Here is an 8,929-nt window from a genome sequence, read left to right as displayed (position 1 = left end):
GAGAGAGAGAGAGAATCCCAAGCAGGCTACAGGCTGTCAGCACAAAGCCCAATGTGGGGCTCAAACTCCTGAACTGTGGGATCATGACCTGAGCCAAAATCAAGGGTCAGACACCTACCCTACTGAGCCACCCAGGCACACCTCAGAAAAAAAAAATTCAATGAAATATAATAAATAACACTAGAGTGAACTCATAAAGGAAATTGAAAGATAAGGACAAATTATTTTAGAAATGAAGACTAAATTATAAGATGCCCAAGGAAAATGATAAGATAAAAAAGTCTATTAAAGTTACTTTACTTAAATAAAGGAAAAACCCAAGGGGGAGAAAAAAGAGAATGCAGGAGGCAATATTATTAGGGAGAAAGTGATATGCAGAGAAGCAGGAAAAAAAAGATCTAATGTACCTGCAGACTTTTGAAAATTTAAAATAAAACAATGGAGGGGCTTCTGGGTGGCTCAGCTGGTTAAGCAGCTGACTTCGACTCAGGCCATGATCTCATGTTTTGTGAGTTCCAGCCGATGTCCAGCTCTGAGCTGACAGCTCAGAGCCTGGAGTCTGCTTCAGATTCTTTGACACCCTCTCTCTCTCTGCCCCTCCCAACTCACACTTGCTCTCTCTCTCTCAAAAAATAAATAAACATTAAAAAATTAAAAAATAAAATAAAACACTGGAACACAACTCTCTTAGTATTATAGACTAAGAAAATTTTCTGGAAATAAAAGATAACCAGAATCTACTTATTGAAAGACTTGCTGTATGCCTTAGTAATTAAGAATAATCAACTCTAAGACTTATCCTAGTAAAACTGACTTAAAAAGTAGGGGCATCTGGGTGGCTCAGTTAGTTACACATCCAACTTTTGATTTCGGCTCAGGTCATGATCTCACAGTACATGAGTTCAAGTCCCGTGTCAGGCTCTGCCATCTCAGTGCAGAGCCTGCCTGGAATTCTGTCTCCCTCTCTCTCTCTGCCCCTCCCCTGCTCTCGCTCTCTCTCTCTCTCACTCTCTCTCTCAAAATAAATAAATAAACTAAAAAAAAGAAAGAAAGAAAATAATTCTCTGGGACTTTAAACAAAAAGATAGACTCGCTTATAAGTAAAGAAATTAGGTTTATTGGCATCAAACTTAACAACATGGTGAGAAAATAATGTACTATCATCTAAAAGAAACTCCAGGAAGACAGCATGAGGCAAAACTGTTTTATCTAGATAAACTGTATTTGAAGAATAAAGACTATAGAAAAATACTTAACTCAGGGAATACAGTACTCATGAGTGCTTTCTAAATAGGCTGTATGTGCACAAGAACTGACTGCAAACAATTAAGCAAAAAAATTATTATAAGGCTTCAATATTTTTAAAAGTAGAACTATAGTTAAAAAATAGAACATGGATGGATGAATAGTATATAATGTTATACGTTCTGATAGTAAAAATAATATAACTTAACAGGAGAAAAATAGAAAAGAAAAAATAGAGTAACCACTTTGATCATTGCACACAGGTGGGTGTCTAACAATATAAAGCTAACAAATCAAATAGTAAAGGAAAAAGAAAATAAGTGCATCGTAGCCATAATTAAAATAATGATACTTAGGGGCACCTGGGTTGCTCAGTCAGTTAAGCATCTGACTTTGGCTCAGGTCATGATCTCACGGTTCATGAGTTCGAGCCCCTAATCTGGAGCCTGCTTCAGATTCTGTGTCTCCCTCTCTTTTGGCCCCTTCACCACTCACACTCTGTCTCTCTCTCTCTCTGGTAAATAAATACACATTAAAAAAAATTAAAATAATGACAATTATTAGTATAAACATTATAAATGCTCCTCATTTATCAAAAAAAAATACATTTAAAAATCAAATAATAAAAGACCATATAGAGGGAAAAAAACACTAAATACAATGTAATGCATTAAATATAACAGAAGATAACATGAGAATTAAAGCCACTACTATATCAATAAATATATATAAGCGTATAACTCACTATTCAAAGAACGATACACAGATTGGCTCACCAAGTAAACGTTGAACTCAATTCTGTATATGTGAGGCAGGCCTAAAACGATGATTCAGAAAGTTTAAAAATAGAGATGAGCAAGGGCATGCCAGTTAAATCACAAAAAAGAGTAATTATCCTTTAAAATATCCCCAATAGAACAAAAGTAGAATTCAGGACTAAAATTAAACAAGGCCGAGAAAGACACTTGATAATTTTCAGCAAAGTTATGTTGGTGATGCATACGTATGTGTAAAGTAACGTTAACAGCCAACTTCATAAAGCAGAAACTCAGGAAGCACAAGATCTAGATAGGTATGCATGTAGAATGAGAGATGTTAACACATGACTCTCAGTTGAAGACAGGGCATTTAGGAAAAGGGTAATAATAACGAAAGGTGGAAAACATAAACATAGTAATTAAGGTAGATCTTATGAATATATACCAAACTCTTACGCTGAAAATGAAGAATGCCCTTTGTTTTCAGGTGCACCTGGAACATTCACAAAATTGGCTACTATATTAAATTGACAAAGAAAACCTCTATAAGTTTCATGAAGCAGAAATAGTAACAGCATTTACTAATTACAGTACAATAAAATGAGAAATTAACACTCAAAATATTTGGAAAGGCTCCTCCTAAATCAATTAACAAAACTTCTTTTAAAAAGTTTAACTATGGGGCGGCTGGGTGGCTCGGTCAGTTAAGCGTCCGACTTCGGCTCAGGTCATGATCTCACGGTCCGTGAGTTCGAGCCCTGCGTCGGGCTCTGTGCTGACAGCAGGCCTGGAGCCTGCTTCAGATTCTGTGTCTCCCTCTCTCTCTGACCCTCCCCCATCCATGCTCTGTCTCTCTCTGTCTCAAAAATAAATAAACATTAAAAAAAATTAAAAAGTTTAACTGAAGAGAAAATATAATATAAACTAGAGAATTTCAGCCTCCAAATGATAATAAAAACACTGTTTGCGGGATATAGCAAAGCAATGATCAAAAGAATGTTCTTGGGTGCCTGGATGGCTCAGTTGGTTAAGCATCAGACAGGCTCAGGTCATGATCTCAAGGTTTGTGGGTTCGAGCCCCGCGTCAGGCTCTGTGCTGACAGCTCAGAGCCTGGAGCCTGCTTCAGATTCTGTGTCTCCCTCTCTCTCTGCCCCTCCCCTGCTCGTGTTCTGTCTATCTCTCTCAAAAATAAACATTGAAAAAAAAAAAGATTTAAAATAATCATTTAAATTGGAACTTAAAACTCTAGAAAAAGAACAATAAAATAAAGGAAAGCAGAACAAAAGAAATAAAGTTTCTGCTTTTAGCAGAAATCAAACAAAACGGAGCTAATAAGTAAATCAATATGCTACTTAACAAATCATTAGAGACAAAACAATAATGACCTACGCGGGGGGAAGGAGATATCATGAGCATAAAAACAAGAAATGATGAGTGAATAATTATTCACACAGATGAAAGTTTAAATATATGTAGATTATATAGAAGAGTTATATGTAAAAAAAATATGAATACCTGTGTAAAATGAAAAGTTTCCTATGAAAACAAAAGTACCATAACTGAACATAGTAATCATAACAACTCAACCAGAAAAATTTCCAAAAAAGAAAGAAAGAAACATATCAAAAATACCCCAGGTGAAAGCACAAATATCATATAGTTTCACAGAGTAATTCAAGCATACCTTTAAAGATCAGGAAATCTCAGTGCCGCATAAGTTGGTTAAATTATTTCAGATCATAGGAAAAAATAGGAATTAACAAATTTAAAAATCATTCAAGTATAACATTGAAGGAAGATTTATTAAAGGCAGCATCATTGACACCGAGGAATTAATGAATGGTTAAATAATGGGGAAAATATTCTATAATTCACCATATTAATGGATCAAAAAGAAAAATAATATTATTTTTATAAATGCTAAAAAGGATTTTGAAAATTTTAACATCCATTTCTGATTAAAAAACCATGAACCACACTGCTTAAAATAGGACTCAAGAAATATTTAACATGGCTGTATAGATGAGTATAATACTACAGTTAGCATTCAGCTAGGTGGAGAAACACTAAAGTAATTCTCACTAACAAGGCAGGGATGCTTATCATTACCACTACTATAATTATTTGCAGATTATATAACTGGAAAATTAGAATCTATTTTTAAATCAATACAAACAATAAAATAATTTTAAAATAGCAAAAAAATAATATTAACACAAACAAGTCAATAGTCTTCATAAAGACAATAAATCCCATTTACAAAATTAAGGATAAAAGTTAAATATTTAGGAATCACTGTGAAAACCCTCAGTTAAGGAAACTGTTAATATCCTTAAAGACACAAACATAGACCCAAATAGAAAGACATCTCTTGTTTTGGAACAGATATATTAAAAGGACTTATTAAGATTCATTCTTTCCAAGTTAATACATAAATTTAACATGGTCCCAATTAAAAAAATTATTTTTTCCCTTGGAGCTAGGCAGTTAATTATAAATTTCAGGTGTAAACAAACATACTAGAATACTCAGTAAAGCCCTAGAGGGGGAGGAGGAAGAGTAATTAAAAGAAACAAGTCCCCGGGTGCCTGGGTGGCTCAGTCGGTTAAGCGTCCGACTTCAGCTCAGGTCACAATCTTGCAGTCCGTGAGTTCGAGCCCCGCGTTGGGCTCTGGGCTGATGGCTCAGAGCCTGGAGCCTGCTTCCGATTCTGTGTCTCCCTTTCTCTCTGCCCCTCCCCCGTTCATGTTCTGTCTCAAAAATAAATAAACGTTAAAAAAAAAAAAAAGAAACAAGTCCTACCGAATGCTAAATCATACTATAAAGTTCTAATAATAAATCACTGTGTGATCCTAGCACATGAAAATACGGATCAGTGAAATGGAATAAAAAAAATCCAGAAGTACATAAAACAAGTACATACAGATAGCATATGATAATGATGACATTTTAAAAATACCAAGTAAAGGATGAATATTGTTAATAATACTGGGGTAACTAGGTAACCATTTAGAAATGATAAAGCAGCACACCTGGGTGGCTCCGTCGGTTAAGGGTCGAGCTCTTGATGTGGGCTCAAGTCATGGTCATGGGATGGAACCCTTTGGTGGGCTCTGTGCTGAGCATGAAGACTGCTTGGGATTCTCTCTCTGCCTCTCTCTGTCCCTCCCCTGCTTGCCGCTATCTCCCTCTCTCTCAAAATAAATAAAAATGAACTTAGAAAAAAGAAATGATGAAACTACTTCCATATTTCATACACACATAAAAATAAACTCTAGAAGTATTAGTGATCTAAATGTCAAAAGTAAAAATCATGCAAGTACTAGAAAAAATATGAGGGAGTTATTTTCTAACTTGGTATTATTAATATAGTCTTTCAAAGAATACTCAAAACCCGGATGCAATAAAAAGATAAATAATTCAGGGGCGCCTGGGTGGCGCAGTCGGTTGGGCGTCCGACTTCAGCCAGGTCACGATCTCACGGTCTGTGAGTTCGAGCCCCGCGTCGGGCTCTGGGCTGATGGCTCGGAGCCTGGAGCCTGTTTCCGATTCTGTGTCTCCGTCTCTCTCTGCCCCTCCCCCGTTCATGCTCTGTCTCTCTCTGTCCCAAAAATAAATAAAAAACGTTGAAAAAAAAAAATTAAAAAAAAAAAAAAAAAAAAAAAAAAGATAAATAATTCAGACTACATAAAAGTTAAAAATATATTTTGTATAGAAAATTACCATAACTTAGTAAAAAGAGATTCAAATTTGGTGCATATATTGCCAACACAAATCACTGAAAAAGGGCCCATCCTAGTCCCTAGTATATTTTTATTATTATTTTTTGGAGTTTATAATCTCTTTATATATGATCGAGCCTGTTATACATAGCTGTTTTAATTTTTTTTTTTTCAACGTTTTTTATTTATTTTTGGGACAGAGAGAGACAGAGCATGAACGGGGGAGGGGCAGAGAGAGAGGGAGACACAGAATCGGAAACAGGCTCCAGGCTCCGAGCCGTCAGCCCAGAGCCTGACGCGGGGCTCGAACTCACGGACCGCGAGATCGTGACCTGGCTGAAGTCGGACGCTTAACCGACTGCGCCACCCAGGCGCCCCACATACATAGCTGTTTTAAAGTAATCTGTAAAACATGGCAAAGAATTTGATTTAAATTCTGTTGGGAATAATTATAATCAGTTACACAGTCACTATGCTTTCAAGTCTAAAGGCTTATAAGTTTATACTCAAAACCTTAAAATGTCCACATAGCCAGTCAGTATATGCCTAATCACAGAAACAAAATTCTAGTGGCTTAGTGTCCATGTGCCCTGGAGATACGCAGATATTCTGCAGAACTAAATTGGTCGACTTTAAACTGCACTAACTGGGGCGCCTGGGTGGCTCAGTCAGTTGAGCGTCGGAGACTTCGGCTCAGGTCATGATTTCACAGTTTGTGAGTTCGAGCCCCACGTCAGGCTCTGTGCTGACAGCTCAGAGCCTGGAGCTTGCTTCAGATTCTGTGTCTCCCTCTCTCTCTGCCCCTCCCCCACTCATGCTCTGTCTCTGTTTCAGAAATAAACATTAAAAAAAAAATTAAAAAAAATAAAAAAATAAACTGCACTAACTGCATTTTATTCTTAAACATCTAAAGTCACTGGTTGAAAATTCTATCCTGTTTTTTTCTTTAATGTCATACCTCTTCCATACTTAAAACAAATTAGTAGTTTCATAACACAAAATTTAAGTTCAAAGATGCCATTACCAATATGTATTTACTTAAAACTCTCTAAAATGGGGGTTTTCTGTTTAGAGATTTTAAATTTGCTTTATTTTTTGATTCTTTGATCTTAAGGAATCAAATATGATGGTTCTTAATATATAAACATAACCCTTAATTTTAGTCTATAAGTTTAAATTTATCAGATATTAATATGTTTTTTAAAAGTAAAAATTTATTTCCAAAATATAAAAGAATGATAGAAAAATGGGCAGAAAACGTGAGCAAAAATTCAAAGTAAAATACATACAAATGACATTTAAACATATGAAAACTTGCTCAAGTTCTCTCATAATAATATAAAACAAATGTCCACAGTCTCCATAGTGACATTATGTGTTACTTTCCCGATATTGGTTATTTGCAACCTGTTTTTCTTCCTGATAAACCTCTCAAGAGGTTTATCAATTTTATTGATCTTTTTAAGCAATCAGCTTTTGGTTTTATTGATTTTTTTCTAGTGAGTTTTTCTTTTCAATTTCATTGACTTCTGCTCATTTTAAAATTTCCATCATTCTGCTTACTATGTTTTTACTCTACTTTTCTTTTTCTAGTATATTCGGATTGAAGTTTAGATTATGACTTGAGGCTTTTAAAAACCCTAACATTTAGGGTTCCTGGGTGTCTCAGTTAAGCATTCACCTTTGGCTCAGGTCATGATCTCATGGTTAGGGAGTTCAAGCCCCACATTGGGCTCTGTGCTGACAGCTCAGAGCCTGGATCCTGCTTTGGATTCTGTGTCTCCCTCTCTCTCTCTCTCTCTCTCTCTGCCCCTCCCTTGCTCTTGCTCTGTCTGTCTCTATCTCTCAAAAATAAATAAACATTAAAAAGTATCTATACAGGGGCGCCTGGGTGGCTCAGTTGGTTGGGCGGCCGACTGCGGCTCAGGTCATGATCTCACGGTCTGTGAGTTCCAGCCCCACGTTAGGCTCTGTGCTGACAACTCAGAGCCTGGAGCCTGCTTCCGATTCTGTGCCTCCCTCTCTCTCTGCCCCTTCCCTGTTTGGTCTCTGTCTCTCTCTCTCTCAAAAATAATAAACATTAAATTTTTTTTAAAAATTATCTATACATATCTATATATCTACAGATACATAGATGCATAAGCATTTAATGTTATATATTTTTCTTCAGTCACTGTTTTAAGTATATCGCTTTTTTTGATACGTTGTCTTTTTTATTTTCATTCAGTTACAAAGTTTCTAATTTTCTTCCAGACTTCTTGGACATAAGGATTATTTAAAAGTATGTTGCTTAACCTTTAAATATTTGGACATTTTTCCAGATATCTTTTAAATTTCTATTTTAATTATATGATGGTCTGAGAACATACTTTGAATGTTTTCAGGTCTTTTCAATTTGTTGAGATTTGTATCATGGCACAGAATATGGTCTATCTTGGTGAATGTTCCATGACATCTGGAGAATATGTAGCCTGATCTTTTGGGATGGAATGTTAGATATATGTCAATTACATCAAGAAGGTTGACAGCATTGTCCAGAAAATGTATACCTTTATTGATGCTCTATCAATTACTGGGAGTGGAGAGTTGTATTTTTCAACTACAATTATGGCTGTGTATTTCTCCTTTTAGTTTGATCCTGTTTTGCTTCATCTATTTAGGACCTTTGTTGTGAGATGCATTTACATTTAGGATTGCTATATCTTCTTGGTGAATTTCTTTTTTATCATCTTGTAATAGTTCTCTTACCCCTGACATTTTCTTGTTCTGCAATCTATTTTGTCTGCTATTAATATGGTCACTCCATGTTTATTTTGGTTAGTGTTTGTATGACCTAACTTTTCTCAACTTTTTATTTTAATCTATCTATATTATTACATTTTAAATGAATTTCTTATATGAAGCATATGATTGTGTTTTTTAATCATATGTGAAAATCTCCACATTTAAATCCATGTGCTTAGACAATTTTTATTTAAAGTAGTTTATAAATATGATTGTAATTAAATCTGTCATTTTATTATCTTTCTATCTCTTCTTTTTAGTGCTTCTGATTCTCCTTTCCTTCTCTTTTTGGATAATTTAGATATTTAGGGGATCATCTTTTAATTTGTCTATTGTCATTTGGGCTATATTGTTTTGTATTATTTTATCAGTGGTTTATGTAGAGGGTATAATCTAAAACTTTTCGTTTCACATTCTAC

The sequence above is a fragment of the Neofelis nebulosa genome, chromosome 6 (assembly GCF_028018385.1).
Source record: "Neofelis nebulosa isolate mNeoNeb1 chromosome 6, mNeoNeb1.pri, whole genome shotgun sequence".
In the NCBI taxonomy this organism is placed as follows: domain Eukaryota; kingdom Metazoa; phylum Chordata; class Mammalia; order Carnivora; family Felidae; genus Neofelis; species Neofelis nebulosa.
The sequence above is the reverse complement of the archived record's forward strand: the minus strand, read 5'-3'. Positions refer to the sequence as shown.